Source organism: Rhinopithecus roxellana, chromosome 9, assembly GCF_007565055.1.
Source record: "Rhinopithecus roxellana isolate Shanxi Qingling chromosome 9, ASM756505v1, whole genome shotgun sequence".
Classification (NCBI taxonomy): domain Eukaryota; kingdom Metazoa; phylum Chordata; class Mammalia; order Primates; family Cercopithecidae; genus Rhinopithecus; species Rhinopithecus roxellana.
Genome location: NC_044557.1, coordinates 15,561,168 through 15,582,661, shown reverse-complemented (window position 1 = coordinate 15,582,661; position 21,494 = coordinate 15,561,168). Strand labels below are relative to the sequence as shown.

The 21,494-nt window shown below is 40.7% G+C and overlaps 2 pseudogenes; both read right to left on the bottom strand.

Annotated features, from left to right (window-relative positions):
* Window positions 1–478: 478 nt before the first annotated feature.
* Window positions 479–2,769, bottom strand: LOC104657631 (annotated as a pseudogene).
* Window positions 2,770–16,118: 13,349 nt separating this feature from the next.
* On the bottom strand, window positions 16,119–16,218 carry LOC115899776 (annotated as a pseudogene).
* Window positions 16,219–21,494: the final 5,276 nt, after the last annotated feature.

Here is a 21,494-nt window from a genome sequence, read left to right as displayed (position 1 = left end):
TAGAATTCTCCAGTGACACCACCTGGACCTGAAGATTTCCTTTCTGAGAGTTTGTTAATTATGAATTAAATTGTCTTAATAGTTTCAGGGCTAACACAATGATCTTTGAAATAATTATTTAGTATTGTAGTAGTTTGAGTTTTTCAAGGAATTGCTTTGTATCATCTAATTTGTCAGATTTATATGTATAGAATTGTTCATTGTATTCCCTTATTATCATTTTTTTTGAACAGTTTAAATTAAGTTTTATTTGCTCTCTCATTTTACAATAATCTCCCTCATAAACGTCTTCTACAAACAGAGCATATATCCTGGGTGTGTAATACAAAGTTAGGAGTTAATTATTTTTTCCAAGCAGGTTGTAAAGTATCAGTGCATCACATGAGAGTTCCCCTAATAGGGAACCAAATTTAAAACAAAACAATCATTTTAAATTTACCAAGTAGAGAATTTTTTCAGTAATCATTCATCTCTATATTCACATTCTAAGTATTTTCTTGTGATAAACAAATTGATTCAAATGATTTAAGCTATCCCACTGTTTAGCAAGAAAAGCCTCTACAATAATTGGAAACCATGGTGTTCTCTTAATTTTACAACTAGCTGCTGTTTTCAGAAGTTCTTTGAGTTCTTCCTTTGAGAAAACTTTTAATCTCATTGGGATCTAGACTCTAGACTCAAAGTGACATTCTTCCTCACAAATAAAATGTAATCAATTTCATGTTCACCCCAGATACCATCAGACCGAGCCTCATAGTGAATTCGTGTTAAATAATTAATTTCTTCTGGAGGAACTGCTTCCATGGGGATTCCTAACTCAGCTTTCAGATGCTTCTATGCTGCTTGCCTTACTTCAAGGTCATCACTTTCCTCAAGCTTGCCTGAATTGCCTAATGGATGACCACAACAAGTATTGGTAAAGCAACCCGGAAAGGTAACCTTAGCATCTGATCTTTCCTCTAGCAGGAGCTTATTTTTGGTGTTGAATAAACCAATGACTTTCTTCACAGAATTGGAAAAAACTGCTTTAAAGTTCTTATGGAACCAAAAAAGACCCCACATTGCCAAGACGATCCTAAACCAAAAGAACAAAGCTGGAGGCATCATGCTATCTGACTTCAAACTATGCTACAAGGCTACAGTAACCAAAACAGCTACAGTAACCAAAATATCTCTGTTATGGTACTGGTACCAAAACAGAGATATAGACCAATGGAACAGAACAGAGCCCTCAGAAATAATACCACACATCTACAGCCATCTGATCTTTGACAAACCTGACAAAAACAAGAAACAGGGAAAGGATTCCCTATTTAATAAATAGTGCTGGGAAAATTGGCTAGCCATAAGTAGAAAGCTGAAACTGGATCCTTTTCTTACTCCTTATACGAAAAGTAATTCAAGATGGATTAGAGACTTAAATGTTAGACCTAAAACCATAAAAACCCTAGAAGAAAACCTAGGGAATACCATTCAGGACATAGGCATGGGCAAGGACTTCATGTCTAAAACACCAAAAGCAACGGCAACAAAAGCCATAATTAACAAATAGGATCTAATTAAATTGAAGAGCTTCTGCACAGCAAAAGAAACTACCATCAGAGTGAACAGGCAACCTACAGAATGGGAAAAAAATTTTTGCAAGCTACTCAGCTGACAAAGGGCTAATATCCAGAACCTATAAAGAACTCAATCAAATTTACAAGGAAAAAACAAACAACCCCATCAAAAAGTGGGCAAAGGATATGAACAGACATTTCTCAAAAGAAGACATTCATACAGCCAACAGACACATGAAAAAATGCTCATCATCACTCGCCATCAGAGAAATGCAAATCAAAACCACAATGAGATACCATCTCACACCAGTTAGAATGGCAATCATTAAAAAATCAGGAAACAACAAGTGCTGGAGAGGATGTGGAGAAATAGGAACACTTTTACACTGTTGGTGGGACTGTAAACTAGTTCAACCATTGTGGAAAACCATGTGGCGATTCCTCAAGGATCTAGAACTAGAAATACCATTTGACCCAGCCTCCCATTACTGGGCATATACCCAAAGGATTATAAGTCATGCTGCTATAAAGACACATGCACACGTATGTTTATTGCAGCACTATTCACACTAGCAAAGACTTGGAATCAACCCAAATGTCCATCAGTGACAGACTGGATCAAGAAAATGTGGCACATATACACCATGGAATACTATGCAGCCATAAAAAAGGATGCATTTGTGTCCTTTGTAGGGACATGGATGCAGCTGGAAACCATCATTCTCAGCAAACTATCACAAGAACAGAAAACCAAATATCGCATGTTCTCACTCATAGGTGGAAATTGAACAATGAGATCACTTGGACACAGGAGGTGGAACATCACACACCGCGTCCTATTGTGGGGAGGGGGTAGGGAGGAGGGATAGCATTAGGAGATATACCTAATGTAAATGACGAGTTAATGGGTGCAGCACACCTACATGGCACATGTATACATATGTAACAAACCTGCACGTTGTGCACATGTACCTTAGAACTTAAAGTATAATAATTAAAAAAAAAAAGACACTAAAAGCCCAATGCAATATCATTTTTCAGTGTTCTCATTCAGGTGACAATTCTTCTCAGTCTCAGCCCCAATTTTATTGTCATTTTCATCAATAAGGTTACACGTGGCTGCCAAGAGCTGAAACTATTGCTCACAGAGGTGGCTGGTATTTATTTCAAGCATTGTTACAGAACATCAGATTTGTCCTAGGACACTGAACAGCCTCCAGCTTGAACACCAGCCAGCCCAGGTGTGTGCCCCTTTGGGTTCTGTCATCTGCATGCACCGGCCTCTTATCCTTTTGATGTTTGTAAGGAAAGTGAGATCTCCAGTTTCCTTCCTGATTTTGACGTTTTGGGTTTTCTCCCTTAGTCCTTTGTCAATTTTGCTAGAGGTTTGCCAAGTCTATAGATCTTTTCAATGTACTAACTTTAAAAAAACCTGACATTCTTTCTTATTTTTCTCTTTTCAGTATCATTGATTCCTGCTCTTATTGTTATTTCCTTCCTTCAGCTTGCTTTAGTTGATTTTGTTCTTTTTCTAGGTTCTTGGGGTGGGAAATTAAATTATTAATTTGAAACTCTCCTGTTTTCTAATGTATACTCTTAGTGGTATAAACTTCCCTTCCAGCACGACTTTAGCTGTTTCCCACAAATTTTAATATGCGGTATTTTCATTTTCATTGACTTCAATGTATTTTTTTAGTTCTCTTGAGACGTCCTCTTTGATCCATGGATTTTCAGAGGTGTTTCAGAGAGTTTTTAGTTTCCACGTTTGGATATTTTCTCATTTTTGATTTCTGGTTTGTTTCTATGTGGTCAGAGAATGACTTCAATTCATTTAAATTTGTTGAGATTTTAAAAAATGGCACAGAATGTGGTTTATCTTGGTGTATTTTCTCTGGATCTCTGAAAAAAAAGTACGCTCTGCTAGTTAGGGGAAATATTCCATAAATGTTGATTAGAACCTGTAGTGTTGTTGATTTATTCCATTTTCTTGATGATCTTCTGACTAGTTGTCCTAACAATTGTTGAAGGACAGATGTTGAAGTTCTAGTTGTTCTAACAGTTGTTGAAGGACAGATGTTGAAGTCTTCAACTATAATTATGGATCAGTATATTTCTTTAAGTTCTGTCAGTTTTTGCTTCACATATTTTGTGGCTTTGTTGTTTGGTGCATACACATTTAGGATTACTATGCCTTCTGATGGATTGACTTTTTATTATTATGTAATGTCCCTCTCAGTTGCTGGTATTTTTTCTTTTTCTTTTTACTCTTTAGCCTACTTTATCAGATATTAATGTAGCTACTCCTCCATTCCTTTGATTAATATTTGCATAATATATGTTCTTCCATCCTTTAACCTTCCACCTATATCATTATGTTTGAAATGAGTTCCTTATAAACAACATATAGTTAGGTTATGTTTAGACTATATGCAGATATTTATAAGTTAGGAGTTAAGTATGTTTTATATTTTGGTTTCTGTTTGTTCTCTGTTTTTCTTTTTTAGAAGGGACTTAGAAAGAACTTAGAAGACGTAAGAGAAGGAAAGTCTGTTGTATTTACCCATATTCTCACTTACTGTGTCTTTTCTTCCTTCCTGAGGTACCAAGATTTCTTCTTTCATTCTTTACTTTCTGTTTAGAGAACTTGTAGCCATTCTTTTAGGGTAGTCCTGTTGGCAACAAATCCTCTTGGTTTTCCTTAATTAGAGGATCTTTTGAATTTCCTTTTATTCTTCAAGGATATTTTCACTGGATATAGATTTTTAGTCTAACGATCCTCTTCTTTCAGCACTTGAATCACTGTGCCATTCCTCAGGCCTCCATGGCTACTGATGAGAAGTCTGTCACTTGAATTGTTTTCCCCTTATAAATGAGGTATTGTTTTTCTTTAGATTTTTAAAGAAATTTGCTTTGCTTTGTCCTAGTTTTTGGAAGTTTAATTATGATGTTTTTAATTATGACTTGATTCCTTTGGGTTTATCCTATTTTGGATTCACTTTGCTTCTTTAATCGAAGGCTTGTCTTTTGTTAAATTTACAAAGTTTTGGGCCATCATTCCTTTGGGCACTTTTCAGGCGTGTCCGCTTTCTCCTCTCCTTCTGAGACTCTGTTGACACAAATGTTAGAGGTTTTGTGACAGTACCACAGGTCTCTGAGAATCTGCTTTCTATTTCTTTCAGTCTGGTTTCTTGGTTATTCAGGTTGGGTACATTCTACTATTTTGTCCTCTTCACAGATTCTTTTCTCTGTCCCTTCCATTCTGTTGAGACCATCCATTGAGTTTTTTATTTTGGTTATATTTTTCAGTTCTAAAATTTTTATTTGTTTTTTTTTTCTATTTCTTATGGGGACTTCCTGTTTCTTTGCCAAGACTATGTTTTCATTGGTTTCAAGCATGCTTGTATCTGTTGATCAAAGTATTTTTATCTTGGCTACTTAAAAATTTTTGTCAGATAGTGTTAGCATCTGTGTCATCTCAGTGTAGGCATGCTGTGATTTTCTTTCATCATTCAATTTAAGATCTTCCTTTTCCTTGTTATAATGTGTGATTTCAGACAGAAACCCAAACACTTAAGTATTATGTAATGAGACTCAAGATCTTATTTAAACCCTTGATTTTGGTGAGCGTCCTCTGACACTGCTGGGGATGGGGGCAGGGGAGAGTGCTGCCTCATTACCTCGAGGTTGGATAGAAGCCCAGGTTTTCCACTCAGTCTCCACTGACAGTGGGGGTGTCTCCTCACTGCTCTGGGTGTTGGAGTTCCATCGATATGTCCTTGGTTGTGAAGAAGAGGACCGTTCCTCATGAGGCCTCCCCTGACACCATGGCAGAGATAGTCTCATTGCAGTGGGCTACAGTGACATTCCTGACTCTCCTCTAGGCCTCTCTGACACCAGCACAGCTGGCAGAGGGAGGGGCACTTCATTAGTGCTGAGTGGGAGTGCAAGTCCAGCCTCCCCGTGTGGTGTCCACTGACACCACCCTGGTGGGGTAGGGAGCGGAATGGATGGGGCACCCCCTTATAACCCAGAGAGAGTGGGAATCTAGGCTCCCAACCTGGCCTTTGGGTTGACATGGTATGAGAGTGGGATCATCGTTATTTCTGTGGTGTTTGGCTGGGGCAGGGAGGTTATCTTGTGAAAGTTTTCTGTCTTGATAGGCTGCCTCTTTCCTGGTCCCTTACCTAGGGAGGATCAGCTTTCCTTGGGGCTTTTTAATGCCTCTTCCTGTTGGCACTTCCCGGTTGCCAGCTTCTTCAGCTTTAAGTCCAGGATATGCGAAACAAAAAGAAAACACAGGAAACCCATATCATGTTTCTCAGGTCTCTAGCTAGCCTGGCTTCTTCTCTGTACCTTTCAGTGTTTTATATGTAATGTCCAGCGTTCTTAGTTGTACTTGGTGGCAGGAGACAGGAAGAGCACACCTACTTCATCTTCCCAGAAGTCCTGTCTTAGCTTTCAAATGTCTGCCAAGTAGCGTAAACAGCAAGTGGAAAGCAGACAGTCTGAGACTTTGTATGCAAATTCATAATCATGATCCAATAATGTCCACTTTCAGAGAGGACTTGAAATTCCTTTATGGTTGCTTACAGTGCTGTGGGTGTTAATGTTCCCTTGCAATAAGAGTCACTTTCCACTAGCTTATTTTATATTGGGTTATTCTAGGACCCTTGCACTGAATTACCAAAGAACAGCCAAGGCAGACAAGTGTAAATTTGCTTAGCAGCAATCTCTTAAAAGTGAACCTAAATGCTGCTGCAAACAATGGCTAAGTTTCTGGAGTGGGGAGCTCAGATCATCCAGTCTCTTAGGGAAGGGGAGGGTATGAGTGTTGAACATGGAGACTTCATAGCTCACATCATTAAGCAGTGATAGATTTAAGTGACTGTTCCTGGACAAGACACATTAGTAGCTTTCCTGTGGCACTTCATAATGAGCAGTTAATTTTAGCCTGCTCAAAGGAGGAAGGCGTCTCTGCTGGCTTACCAGCTCAGTTTTCAGGGAATCACTATAGTGACAAATACTGTTATAAAATATACAGAGGAAAGTGATTAATAAGTGCCCAGTAATGATGAAGTGTTGCCAGATTTCCTGTGAAATGGAGAAGTGGTATGAAGACCAGGCCATCTATTGGCATCTCTTGCAATGAGTGATTAATGTGCCTTTGAACCCAACTTTTCCATTTGTATGTTGTTTCTAACCACGGATAGAAATGGAAACTATTTATCTTTGGATCCAAACCCTAGACACATTTAGGAGTTCAGAATTCATAAAAGCGAAGACTAAGAATGGATTAAAGTGACTTTGGAAATGTAGATTATTTTAGAAGTTATTGATGCACCTGACCCAGAACAAAATACAAATTACAGCTGCTCCTACACAGCAGTTGATTCCCATCACCATCACCACTGCACGTCACAAACCAGAAGTCTTATGCTTGGCACATGAATATTCCAAATGCCCCAGTCCAAGCTAGCCCTACCCATTTGTGACATGGAATTTAGTTTTCTGAATGTAACTTACTCTGGTATTGCAGAGCCAGGCCCAGAGTAAGTGCTCAACAAATGTTTAATGAATGAATGGGCTATGGGAGACATGCAGACTCCATGGCCCCAAAGCAAAAGGAAGGTTGGAGTCAATTTCAATTTGGCCCATAAAATTGGGTTGGCCTTCAGATGAGTAAAGACATTTATTTAAGTTCAGGGTTCCGGGTGTACTTTTCTCATAAGACTTGAGCTTTAGAAACAACCATGAATCAGTATGGATACTATGGCTTGGTCTTCAAGGAACACAATACTGTTAACAATGTTACCTCCACCTCTCCAACACGCGTGCACACACACACACACACACACACACACACAGTTTCCCTTTCAACTTCTAGATGTGTTTCATTGTTTGTGGTGGTACATTGGTACATTGTTACAGTGTTTGTGGTGGTACAAGTGTTACAGTGCTTTATGTAACACTTTGGCATTTCCTTGTATCATAGTGTCTTACAGTTTAGTTGAGTTGTCTACATAGAGACAAGTGGCCCCCGGGTTCATGACAGTTACAGTTGGGTTCTATTGCATTCAGGAGAGTCACTCAACCTCAGTGGTTTTACCAGACTTGTTGTGAACAGTGTCATAGAATACACCTGGATGCAAAAGAGCCTGGGAGAGGTTTTTTTTTCTTTTTTTTTTGTAATAGCAATGTTGCTGCCCCAGACAAAATTGGGTTAGGATGATTAAAAAAAGAAGATAAAAAGAGAATGGCTATTTAGTTGACAATCTGTATTTTCTGACACACTACTGAAGTATGTATTTATATCCACTCATTTACCCTGGGCTGGAGAGCCTCCAAGCATTAATTTTTTAATGCTTGTTAGCATGAAAACACAATGACACACTTACGTTTTTTTCTTTGGAGGGATGGCATGGAAAATCTGTGAACTTGCTTTCTGGCCAAATGAGTTAACCAAAGATGGGAACATTAATTTGTTGGAACAGTTGTGTATCAACATCAAACTGAAAACAGAATTATAGTAATATATATTCTTAGGGAAATAGGGAATGCTAAGTTAAAGGTAGCATTCCTGCTCACAGCAGCTAACAGTGAACCTACCTAGGAAGAGATGGCAGATGTCAGTAAACTGCTCTGCTAGGACAGGGCCTCTGGAGTCTTTGCTGGCTACAGAATTCTGGGATTCTATGACCCGCCCCCCCCCACTGTGGAAATGCATTTGAAAATAAGCCATCTGTAATCACTCACCTGGGGTGAGCTCGGGAGCTGGGGTTCTTACCTGTGAAAATGATTTATTCAGCCCTTGATGTTTTCTTGATTTTCTGTATTCTCACCCTGCTCTCATTCCTTAATTTAGCTTCTTTTCCCATTTTCCATGGTTTCTGACCTCATAAAGACCATCCTACTGTGTAAGCATTCAAACCCATAGTAGAAATGATCAGGAAAGTGGTCCCATTCCCCATCTCAGAAAGCTCTGTGAGAGTTCCACTGCTATCATCGACTTTTAGCCCCATGTTCTTCCATCGTGAAAAATTACAACCATTTGCTATTGTTCACTAACTATCTCTCCCCCACCAGTCCATTTTCAGCCACTGTATCTTTCATATGAAAGGACATGGCACAAAAGACTTGCCACAGTTGAAACCCTTTATAATAAATGAAAACATTTGTTGAAGTTGCTTATTTTTAAAAATAATGTGACCTCTTCTTTATAACTATAAGGTGTGGGAAGACAAGGCCATTCTTGATTCTACAAATTTCAGGTTTGTACATTGGATGAAAATCTATCTTTTTAAGTTGCTGTGTTGGACAATAATAATGACTCATATTTTTTGAGCGCTTAATATATGCCCATTGAAGCCTTTACATGTGATATCAGTTAGGTTTTGTTTGTCAGTTAGCAAATGACTACAGAGCTAGTGCCTTTTTATGAGTGAAATGATTGTGCACCCCACCACCAAATTCATATGCTGAAGCCCTCCTCCCCAATGCAATGGCATTAGGAGGTGGGGCCTCTGGGAGGTGATTAGATTTAAATGAGTTTATGAGGGTGGAGCCCCAATGATAGGATTAGTGCCCTTATAAGAAGAGGAAGAAAGTGCAGCCTCTGTGCTGTGTGAGGACACAGTGAGAAGGCACCCACTTGCAAACTAGGAAGTGTGCTGTCACCAAGGACAGAACCTACTGGCACCATGAACTTGGACTGAAAATAACTGTGTGTTGACGAATCCACTCAGCCTATGGTATTTCGTATAGTAGCCTGAGTTTGGCTTAAACCAAGAACCATTTATTATTCCTCATGAATCTCTGGGTGGATGGGGCTCGGCTTGACCGATCTTGGCTGGACTTGACCTTTTATCTGTGGTCAGCTGGAGGGTGGTGTGGCTGAAGCTGGTTGGTCTCAGAGAGCTTCACTCAGATCTCTCACAGTTAACCATCACATGGCAAGAGTCATAGGGCAACTGGGCCACTTGTCTCTCATCACCCACCAGCCTGGCTTCATTGTGTTCACAGGGTGGCAATGGGTTCCCAAGAGGGGAGGTGAAAGAATGCATGGCCTCCTGAGGCTGACTCAGAAATAGCAGGATGCTACTTCCACCCAGTTCTATCAGCCAGAATGTCACAGGGCCAGCTCAGACTCAAGGAAGAGACTCTGCCTCTTGATGGGAGGAGCTGCAGAACCACATTGCAAAGACATAGATGACATAGGGAGGGATGGAGGTGTGGACATTTTTAATCTCCCTCACATGTGTTAATGCTGTTAATCCAGCAGTCCTGTGAGGCCGCATGATATACTCTTATACCCATTTTATACATGAGGAAACTGAGGCTTAGCAGGGCTAAGGAACAGCATTCAGAACTAGGACTCAAGCATTCTTTCTCTAGAATCTGTTCTCTTACCTATTCCCTCACTTTAGACTAGATATCAAAACTAGACATCAAAGTCAACTCATGTTAATTTCACCACCACATAGAGAAATTCCAGAAAGCAACAGCCATCTAAAAGGGTTTGAGGAAGGTTCATAAACTGTTCATGGCTCACTTAGAGAAATGCAGTCAATGTAGATTCATGACAGCACCTCTCTCCTTCCACGCTTTCTTCAGAGGCAGCACCAAACATTTCTGAATACCACTGTGCTCTGAGTGTCCAAACAGACACTATTTAAACTCTCAAGTGTCCTGGATCTGTCTCTGTGACTGTCCCTAGCAAATATACTCCCAGATTGTCCCAGATGTTGGTGGTCTGATCATGGCAAAGGCCATGGACAGATTCAAGCAGTTACTTCTCAATTACAGGCAGGCTGAGACTCCCAGAGAACAGAGTGGGCACTTTGAGGACAAGGCCACGGATGAGGGTGTCTGTGTTATAAGAAGTGAGTCAGTTGCCATCAGATGTGTCCAGTCATGGTTGCTGAGGCTTCTGGGCCCCTCCTTTGTTTTGCAAATATCGCCAACCCTGGGGTCTTGATACTTTGACAAATACAGGGACACAAAATCTGCTGATGTCTCCAGGGAAAACAAGAAAAAAGATGGATCTGGCTTTCAACTGCCTGGGAGGCCAACAGATCTCAGCCAGGGCTGTGCGGCAGAGTGGAAGGATGTGTTTGCCCAGAATCCCAGCTCCACATTGATCCTGGAGTGTTAAAGAAGAGGTGTTGAGCTCTCTGTCCCTAGACTTCTCCTCCCTGACTCCAGGCCTGTATCCCAGGATGAGGATGGATTTATGATATCTGGAAGTGCTGAAGTGAGAGTAATGAGGCCTCGGCAGCATGGAGAGAATTATTTGTGCTCTGCTGGAGAAGAAGTTAGAAGAGCAGCAGTCATGCACTGGTCCTCCCAGGTCTTGGCACCCTGTCTGGGTTGAGCCATGTAAGCTGGCACATCCTGAAAAGAATAGGTTTTCTGTAGAATAAATAATCACTTTCTCAGGACAGTGACTAATGGAGATCCCTAATCCTCCAGTACAAGTTTCTGCATCACCATGAGATTGAGAACTTCCTGGCCAGCGACCACAAGTTGCTGATGGGCAATAATGCCAAGACTGACTTTCTGCACTCAGTCGATGACAAAAATGCTGAGATTTCAAATGCATCTCTTGGAGAGCAGACAGGCAAATGTAGAGCCAGTAGGGAGCCTGAACATCAAGATGGCTGTGAAGTCAAAGGCGGGCTCCCAGGTTAGAGCTGCTGTGCACACGTACCTGCTCTCAGCCTGAAGTAGCTTTGGAGTCAGTGACATTTTTATTGACTCAAATAAAAACGATCACTTCCCAGTTGTATGCTTTGAAAAACAAGTGGCCTGAGGAAATTGTACCAGAGCAGCAAATGACAATGGACTGACAGTTGACTTTGTGGATAAGAGACACATTACAAAAACATGAGGAAATGAAGACAGACCCTGCCCAAGTCAGATACTCAGACATCAAGTCAGGAACCTGGAGGGAGAGGGTTTTGTATGTGACACACTGGGCCACAGAAGTGAAATAACTTTGTGGGAGCACTCTGCACACATTCCCATTGGAAGCGCCCATGACAGAGTTTGGATGTTGCCTTACTCAAATGTCGTATTGAATTGTTATCCCCAGTGTTGGAGGTGGGGTCTGGTGGGAGGCGATTGGATCATGGGGATGGATTTCTCATGAATGGGTTAGCACCATCCATCCCATGATACTGAGTGAGTGCTCATGAGATCTAGTCATCTAAAAGTGTGTAGTACTTCTTCCTCTCTCTCTTGCTCCTGCTTCCACTTCCCCTTCTGCCATGATTGGAAGTTTCCTGAGGCCTCCACAGAAGCCCAGCAGATGCCAGCATTGTCCTTCCTGTACAGCCTGTGGAACTGTGAACCAACTCACCCTCTTTTTCTTTTTTAAACCAGGTATTTCTTTATAGCAATGTGAGAATGGACTAAAACAGCTCAGAACCACCTAATTTTTTTTTTTTTTTTTTTTTTTTTTTTTTTTTTTTTTTTTTTTGAGACAGAGTCTTGCTCTGTCGCCCAGGCTGGAGTGCAGTGGCCGGATCTCAGCTCACTGCAAGCTCTGCCTCCCGGGTTTATGCCATTCTCCTGCCTCAGCCTCCTGAGTAGCTGGGACTACAGGCGCCCGCCACCTTGCCCGGCTAGTTTTTTGTATTTTTTAGTAGAGACGGGGTTTCACCATGTTAGCCAGGATGGTCTCGATCTCCTGACCTCGTGATCCGCCCGTCTCGGCCTCCCAAAGTGCTGGGATTACAGGCTTGAGCCACCGCGCCCGGCCAGAACCACCTAATTATTAGTAGTGCCTCCTCCTCTCTCTTCCTGAGGAATGTCTGCAAGGACAAACTATTCTCTATTTACTAAAAGCTAAGTGAGCACTCCTGTATAATTCTTTAAAATGTTGGGATCAGAAGTGTTAGTGCTGCTCTATTTTTGTCTTACCAATACTCATTTTGTTCAGTGTCCAAACACTCTCACTTAGAAAAGTACTAGAAACAGATGAGATGCCAGCCTAGGAGGCAGTCTCCCCTCCACACAGAGCCCCCACTGACCATCACTGCACTGTCAATCAGGGCAGTATAACAGGGAAGAGACAGCAGCACCGTGGGACCCTGAGCCTTGGTTGAACTTGCCAACGCAAAGCAAAACGAGGAAAACAAAGGCTCTCCATGGAAAAGGAGCTGATTTATCATGAATTTTATTGTAGTCATATGACAGAGTACCTCACCGAAGACAGATAAATGGGTGGAAAGCTATTCCCTGGAGGTGTTAGACAAGAAAAGCTCTGTAGCAATGTGAGTTTGGGAAATATTGAGTTAAGCAAGTTACATAATTTTTTTTCCTGCAGGATTTCTCAGAATATTCTTATCCTAATGTGCACTGCGAGTCTCCAAGACGGGAATATGTTATGCAGGACTTCCCAAATTCATGTAGCCACAGGACTCCTGTTTTTCCTTCTCCCACAGGCAGTGACTTGGTGCTGTGGATAAGCATGTGGGCTCTGGGATCAGCCTGTCAACCTGAATCTAGGATCTCTCACCTCTGAGCTGTGTGGCATTGGATAAGTCACTTAACCTCTCTCAGCTTTGGTTTCCTAATCTCTAAAATGAGTATAACAGTAGCACCTGCCTAATAAGGTTTTTGTAAGGGTGTGGAAAATAAATTAGTTAATTCATATGAAGCGTTGCATTTATCGCATGACCTCAGAGACAGTTAAAGCTTAGCAAGTTATCCATAGAAAGCACCTTGCAAACTGAGTGTTGCATCATGAGCACTTTTCAAAATTATCAGTGTAATGGACGTTAGGGTGGCAGCTTAGCATCTATGACCTCCCCACCACCGGCTGCCCCAGCCAAAACTATTGGTTTAGGTTGGCCTAATTAGAAGGCTGCTCAAGAATGTTCTTTGATGGTTGAGAGGAGGACATCCCTTTGCATCTGAGTGATGGTGGGTGGGCATTGGACCTGGAATCGCTGTGGGCAATTTACTCTAATGAGACGAGTCAGCCTGGGAGGGAGCATGCACCCTGAGGACGGCAGACCACAGATGCACCCTCAGCAAACCTCCCTGGAAGTGTGCCCCTCCCCTGGACTTGCTCAGTCAGGAGAGCCTGTAAATTCCTTGTAGGTGAAGTAAGTATGAGTAAGGTTTTCTGTGACCAGCCATCTGCAGCCTCTCACCTGATAGAGTGGGGAAGCTGGTGGTGAAGTGGGGGAGCAGCTATGGGGTGCAAATACAGCCCAGCTCTTCAGAATGGGCTGCACCAGCTCCCAGCTCTCATGTGACTGCTCTGCTTCTTAGTTTCCTCAATAATGAAAGGGAGATATCAAAATCTTCTACCTAAACCTTATGGTAAAGGTGAGGTGCAAAGGAGAGAAGGTGTGCAAAAAAACTTTGGAGACAGTCAAGTATTCTATAAAGGCAAGGCAGAAATGTTTATAGCAATAGTGGAAACTCGACCACTTCTTGATTTAAAACTGTTACGCTGTGGTGGTACAAGATTTTTGGCTAATGCTAAAATAAGAACATAAAAGCCAGCTGTCAAAATATTATAATTGGTTTCTGTCGAACCCGAAGGCTTTAAATTCTGTGATGCTATAAGTTTAAGGGCTTATCTATGGATTTCTGCCATTTTATAATACTCTATCCCATTTAAAATTCTATCACTGTGAATACTTCAAAAGGGACTCTGGAAAGTATTCACATATAACTGACGAGTCTCATGTTATGGTAAGTTAACTTTTTTTAACTTTTAAACTCTGTGAAATATTAGTTGTCACTTATCCTTATTTTTAATTCAACTAAATGGACCAACTACTATTTGATAAAAGGTAGTGAAATTTTCACTTCTAGTTTTAGAAAGTTTTAACCAACAGTATAGTATGGTGGAAAGTTAGTAAAATGAATCATCTACAAAAGGTAAGAAGAAACAAATTCTGCAATGACTTTAATGAAGTTGAAACTTTAAATTATTAGCAATAATAGCCATCTAGTATTTATTGAGGAAGACAGTTCTCCATGGATTTCTTGCACGTCTGCAAGTCTTGCTGGGTATTTCAAGAATGCAAGGCCCTGGCTGCCCTTTAGCCTGGCCATTTCTCAGGTTGTGTTTGCAGTGAGTAACCTTGAGAAACTGGGTAAGGTCTCCTTCCAAGACAAAGAGTGGACTGACTTACTGTTTGATGGGACAATGGTGTGTTCCCCAAGCTCAGTGCTCGTCAGATGTGGCGCAAATCCACTGCATGTAAAACATCCATCTGGGCCTCTCCATGCCAACCCCATACACATTCAGGAAAAGGAGAACTGTTATATGCATGAGTCCTGAGTAATAAAGTCCTGAGTAATAAAGTCCCATGTCTCTGATCCAGGGGTCTCATGTCTTCTGCCAGCATCCATGAAACCAAAATAGGCTAACCTATTAGCTTACAAGGAGGGTAAAGGCAGATCCTAGACTTTCCGTAGGTATTGAGATTTTTGGTGATTTTGTATAATATCTGATTTATTTTCATAAAAATTTCCTTGTTAAGAATTCACTCCTATGATATTCTTTGTGGGCGCCTGGCATCTTCGTTAACCAGCAGAGGGAGCCCTTGCTGATTAATTAGATGCAGGCACGCTTTCCTTGTTTTACACATGCCAGATACCTCACAGAAAAATCCACTTACAGTTATCACAATGCTGTTAGTACACAGAAAAAATGTAGGACATGATAGTAGCATCCTTTACTTAGGCTTCAGAGCATAGAAGATAAAAATACTACCTTTTCCAAGGGGACCTCCCAGGTAGAAGGAAGTTCGGGAATGTGCATTACCACTCTAAAAGCAGTTGAAAGGAATATCTTCTAAATAAATAATTACTCTGAAGTTGCTAGCAGTGAAAGGAGAGCTCCTGGATATAATAATATATTTGTCTTTGGAACTCTAGAACTTTCTCTTTCGTTTACACCATGTATGTTATAAAGGAATAAGGTCCTCAGCTGGGTGTGGTGGTGTGTGCCTGTAGTCTGTTACTCAGGAAGCCTAGGTGGGAGGGTCGCTTGAGCCCAGGAATTTGAGTCCAGCCTGGGCAACATAGTGAGGACCTGTCATTGCAAAAAAATAAAAATAAAAATGGAAAGGAAGTCCTACCTTGGAAATGATCTGATGTTTACTATGCTTAAAAACTGTGTGTCAGTCAAGCACCTGAGGAAGTGCACATGCAGGTCTTGTGACTTTACTTTAACATCCTCATGTTTGTACTTTCACCCACCACAATTTCAGGTGCATACAGACAAGTCCAGAGCTGACCACCTGCCTGCGGCCGGGCGAATTTCCCTGAACAAGTCTCAGCATCAGAACTTGATGAGCTCCAAGCCTCCTGTTTGTTTATAAAATAAAGCTCCTCTTACTCATTTTGCCTTTGGGTGGAAGCAGAAAACATTCATTAAAATAAAGGAAATAAATTTAAGAATAATTCAAAATTGCATTTTAAGGATTGTCACATGGTAGAAAACCAAACTGAATACTATTAGTGATAAGATGGCAATAATGAAAAATATTTAATAATGTCTGTTGTAATTTGAACATTGTTTTGTTATTTTATTTTAATATGGAGCTCTTCATGAATTTGCGTGTCCTCCTTGCACAGAGGCCATGCTGATCTCTCCAGCATTCCAATTTTAGTGTATGTGCTGCTGAAGCAAGCATGTAACTTGAAGTTTATTTTCAAACTTGGGAGTTGCATGTATTGATAGTCATGTTGTTCCACCTTCAAATGGGTTTTTACTTCTCTTTTTTTTTTTTTTTTTGGAGGTAGAGTCTCACTCTGTCACCTAAGTTGGAGTGAAGTGGTACAATCTTGGCTCACTGCAACCTCCACCTCCCGGTTCACGTGATTCTCGTGCCTCAGCCTCCCAAGTAGCCATGATTACAGGTGTGCATCACTATGCCTGGCTAACTTTTTGTAGTTTTAGCAGAGATGGGGTTTCATCATGTTGACCAGGCTGATCTCTAACTCCTGACCTCAAGTGGTCTGCCCACCTTGGCCTCCGAAAGTGCTGGGATTATAAGTGTGAGCCACCACTCCTGGCCCTGATTTTTTTTTTACTTCTATTTCACAGTGACATGACTCGGTGGATTTGAAAAAGTGATCCCTGTACTGGTGTGTTTTTTATTTCATCACTAGCTTTAATTTTTAATTTTTAAAAAAGCTTCTTGGAATAGGTATCTTGCTTAAAAACACATCAGATAACTTAAATGCCAGAAGAATAAGAGTGGTGAGGAAAAGAAAAAGGCTGTTTTTCAAGTACAGTTGGGCTTTAAGGCAGTCTGTGCTCTTGGAAGAAGTTTTGTAAGCGGAAGTGATGCAAGTCAAATCTAATTTTCCCATACAAACAATGCTATGACTATAGGGTTATTTTACTAAACAGAGACTTAATGCTTAGGTTTTTTTTTTTTTTTTTGAGACAGTGTCTCGCTTTGTCGCCCAGGCTGAAGTGCAGTGGTGCGATCTTGGCTCACTGCAAGCTCTGCCTCCCAGGTTCACGCCATTCTCCTGCCTCAGCCTCCTGAGTAGCTGGGACGACAGGCGCCCGCCACCACGCCCGGCTAATTTTTTGTGTTTTTAGTAGAGACGGGGTTTCACCGTGTTAGCCAGGATGGTCTTGACCTCCTGACCTCATGATCTGCCTGCCTTGGCCTCCCAAAGTGCTGGGATTACAGGCGTGAGCCACCGCACCTGGCCATGCCTAGTTTTTAAAGGAATACTTTAAATACCCCTTTGATTCAACTGCAAGTGTATGGTGTGGTGCTTCTGAGGCACATGCAAATTGGTGAAGGAGAGCAGCTGGTTGCACATTATTTATTACTTGATTTATGCAAGAGAACCCCTGAAATGGGGGCAGATAAGATTGGAGGATCCTGGAGAAGCTCTGGTCTCAATCTAGGAACTTTAGAAAACCTGGGGTGCGGCTGATGAAAGGTCTAGCCAAGGAGTGGGCCATGTGGCCCGAAGGAAGAGTACTGAGGCTTCATGATGCCTGGGCTGCTCAACGGTGAGCAGAGCTGAGAGTGAACCATCAGAAAGGAGTGACATCAGCAGGATGGAGGACCGGCGCTCCCCATGCGTATCTCCCACAGCAGCCACCCACAGTCAAAAGTGCCTCTATGGGAACTTTGGGATCTAGATGGGAGTGGCCAAACCCCAGTGGAGTCCAAGATTGAGCAAAGCCATTTTAGGAAGACAGAACCAGGTGGCAGCTTGTTGATGATGGTCCCAGTCACACACCTGGGAACAGTCCTGTCCCTCTGCAAACTTGGCTATAGCTGATGTCTGGCCTTGATCCTGCAACCAACTCCATCTGCCAAGCCAGGGATGTGGGAAGAGCCATGCCCACCTGTACTTCCAGTAGCAGGCCCACCCAGCTCAGTCCAGGCTGTGGATGATGAAGCAGCCAGTGACGCAGTTCTAGCTCCTCTCAGCTGGGCTCTGGGAGTAGCACTGCCTACCGAGGGACCTGATCGGAGACACATTCACCTGAACAATGGAAATACAACACACCAAAACTCGTGAGATACAGCAGAAGCAGTTCTAAGAGGGAAGTTTATAGTGATAAATGCCTGCATGAATAAAAAAGAAAGATCTCAATTAAACAACTTAACTTTACACATCAAGAAATTAGAAAAAGAAGGACTAATTAACCCAAACTTAGAAGGAGGGTAGTAATAAAGACTAAAGCAGAAGTAAATGAAATAGAGATAAGAAAGACAACTGAAAACCTATGTAACAAACCTGCACATCCTACACATGTACCACTGAACTTAAAAGTTAAAAAAAGAAAAGATCAACAAAACTAGGAGTTGATGTTTCTTGAAAGGATCAACAAAATTGACAGACCTTTAGCTAGACTAAGAGAAAAAAGAGAGATGACTCAAATAAAAAAAGAGAGAGGGCTCAAGTAAAATAATAAATTAAAGAGAAGACATTACAGTTGATACCATAGAAATACAAAGGATTATGAGACACTAGGATAAACAATTATACTCCAGCAAATGGAGAAGCCCAGAAGAAATGGATAAATTCCTAGAAACAGACAAGCTACCAAGATTGAATCAGGAACAAACAGAGAATCTGAACAAACCTATAACTAGTAAGGAGATTGAATGAGTAATCAAAAACCTTTCAACCAAGAAAAGCTCAGGACTAGATGGCATCACTGGTGAATTCTACCAAACATTTAAAGAAGAACTAATACCAATTCCTAAAATCTCCCAAAAAATGGAAGAGGAGGGAACATCTTCAGACTCATTTAATGAAGCTCATATTTCCCTGATACCAAAGACAGATAAGGACACAATGAGAAAAGAAAACTACAGGCCAATATTCCTGATGAACATAGATGAAAAAATTCTCTACAAAATACTAGCTAACTGAATTCAATAGCACATTACCAGAATCATACACCATGAAGAAGTGGGATTTATCCCTGGATACAAGAATGGTTCAACATATGCAATACCATTTCCTGAAGCTTTTCCCATAAGATCAGGAGCAAGGATACTCACCCTCATCATTTGTTTTTAAGATAGTACCATGAATTCTAGCTAGAGTAGTTAGCTAAGAAAAGGAAATAAACGACATCCAAATTGAAAAGGAATTAGCTACACTGTCTCTGTTTGCAGATGACATGATCTCACCCACAGAAACATCCTAAAGTCTCTGTCAAAAAACTGTTAGAACTAATAAGCAGATTCAGTAAAGTTATACAATGCAAAACAATGTCCAAAAATTAGTTTCATTTCTGTACACTAAAAGTGACTAATCAAAAAGACATTTAGAAAACAATCCTATTTACAGTAACATCAAAAAGAAGAGAGTACTTAGGAATACATTTAACCAAGGAGATGAAAGATCTGTACACTGAAAAACTATAAGACATTAATGAAAGAAATTGAAGAAGGCACAAATAAATGAAAAGACAGCACATTTTCATGGAAAGGAAGAATTAATGTTAAAATGTCCACACTACCCAAAATAATCTATAGATTTAATGAAATTCCTATCAAAATTTCAATGACATATTTCACAGAAATAGGAAAAAACAATTCTAAAATTTTTCTGAAACCTCAAAAGACTCTGAATAGCCAAAGCAATTTTGAGTAAGAAGAACAAGGCTGGGAGCATCACATGGCCTACTGTCAAACTATATTACAAAGCTGTAGTAATCAAAACAGTATGGTATTGGCATAAAAACAGACACATAAAACAAAGGAACAGAATAGAGTCCAGAAATAAATCTACAGCCATATGGTCAACTAATCTTTGACAAGGGTACCATGAAGACACAATGGGGAAAGGATAGTCTCTTCAATAAATGGTGTTGGGAAAACTGGATATCCATATGCAGAAGAATGAAATTAGACCCTTATCTTGCATCACACACAAAAATAACTCAAAGTGGATTAAAAGACTTAAACATAAGACCTGAAACATAAAACTCCTAGGAGAAAACACAGGGAAAAATCTCCTTGACACTGGTCTTGGCAATGAGTTTTTTGAATGTGACAACAAACGCACATATTACAAAGAACAAAAATAGAAAAATGGAATTACATCAAAATAAACGCTTCTGCATAGCAAAGGAAACAATGAACAAAATGAAATGACAACTTACAAAATAGGAGAAAATGTTGTTTGCAAACCATGTATCTGATAGTTACTATCTAAAATATACAAGAAATTCATACCACTCAATGCCTGAAAACCAGATACTATGATTAAAAATAGGCAAACGACCTGAGTAGACATTTATCCATAGAAACATACAAATGTCCAACAGTTATATGAAAAGGTTCTTGGCAATACTAATCGTGAGGAAAATGCAAATCAAACCCACAATGAGATAAAGCCAAGGGATAATAAGTGTTGGTGAAATGTAAATTGTTACAGCCATTATGGAAAATGATACGGAGTTTCCTCAAAGATCAAACGTGGAACTACCAAATGACCTTTTGGGTATATATCCAAAGGAAATGAAATCTGTATGTGGAAGAGATATCTTTACTCCCATGTTCATTACAGCACTATTCACAATAGTGAAGATATGGAAACAACCTAAACATTTGTCAGTGGATGAATGGATAAAGAAAATGTGGTACATATACACAGTGGAATATTGCTCAGCTGTAACAAAGGAAAATCCTCATGGATGATCCTGGAGGACATTATGTTAAGTAAGATAAACTGGGCACAGAAAAAGAAATACTGAATGATCTAAGTAGTAGATCCAATACTAGTAGTAGTACTCCAATAGCTTATTAGTAGTACCCAAAGGACACACACGTAGGTAATGTTATTTGCGATTAGATGTTTTCTCTTCACCTCTCTCTCCAGCATTTTTCACTCCTCTTGTTTTTGTGACCCAAAAGATATGTTTCTTTGAGAGTGGAAATTGTGTAACAGAAATGTGACTTTTGTATTTTATCCTTAGCTATTTTCCACGAAACACATGCATGTAATGTTTTGACTTTCAGAAAAAGAGAGGTGAGAGCAAAATGAAATGATTTTAAGGCGTGCCAGGCAGTCAGGGACAGAGGGAAATTTTCCTTCTAGACTGTGTCCAGGAAGGCTCTGGAGGCTGTTCTGCAGCTAGCTGAGGCAAGACTGAGTTTCAGATCAATCTGGCACTTGAGGTCTGAGCTGGATTAGTTCAGGGGCAAGAGTGCCCACGAGCTACCGCCATCCATGCTGGAAGGGTCTCCTAAGCCTGTCCTGCAGCCCAGCCACCACGCCTGCACTGACCCATGAACGACACGTCAGGCATCACAGAGTCTTATTCATAAGCTCATGTTTTTGGAAGAAAGGTCCAGAGTCTCTAAAAATGAGCAGTGAGACAGTGACATCATAATGGTATTTATTATTTCAGGTTAGACTGGCACCTACTAAATCATTACGGCCACAGGTAGGTTTTTCCACTGAGAG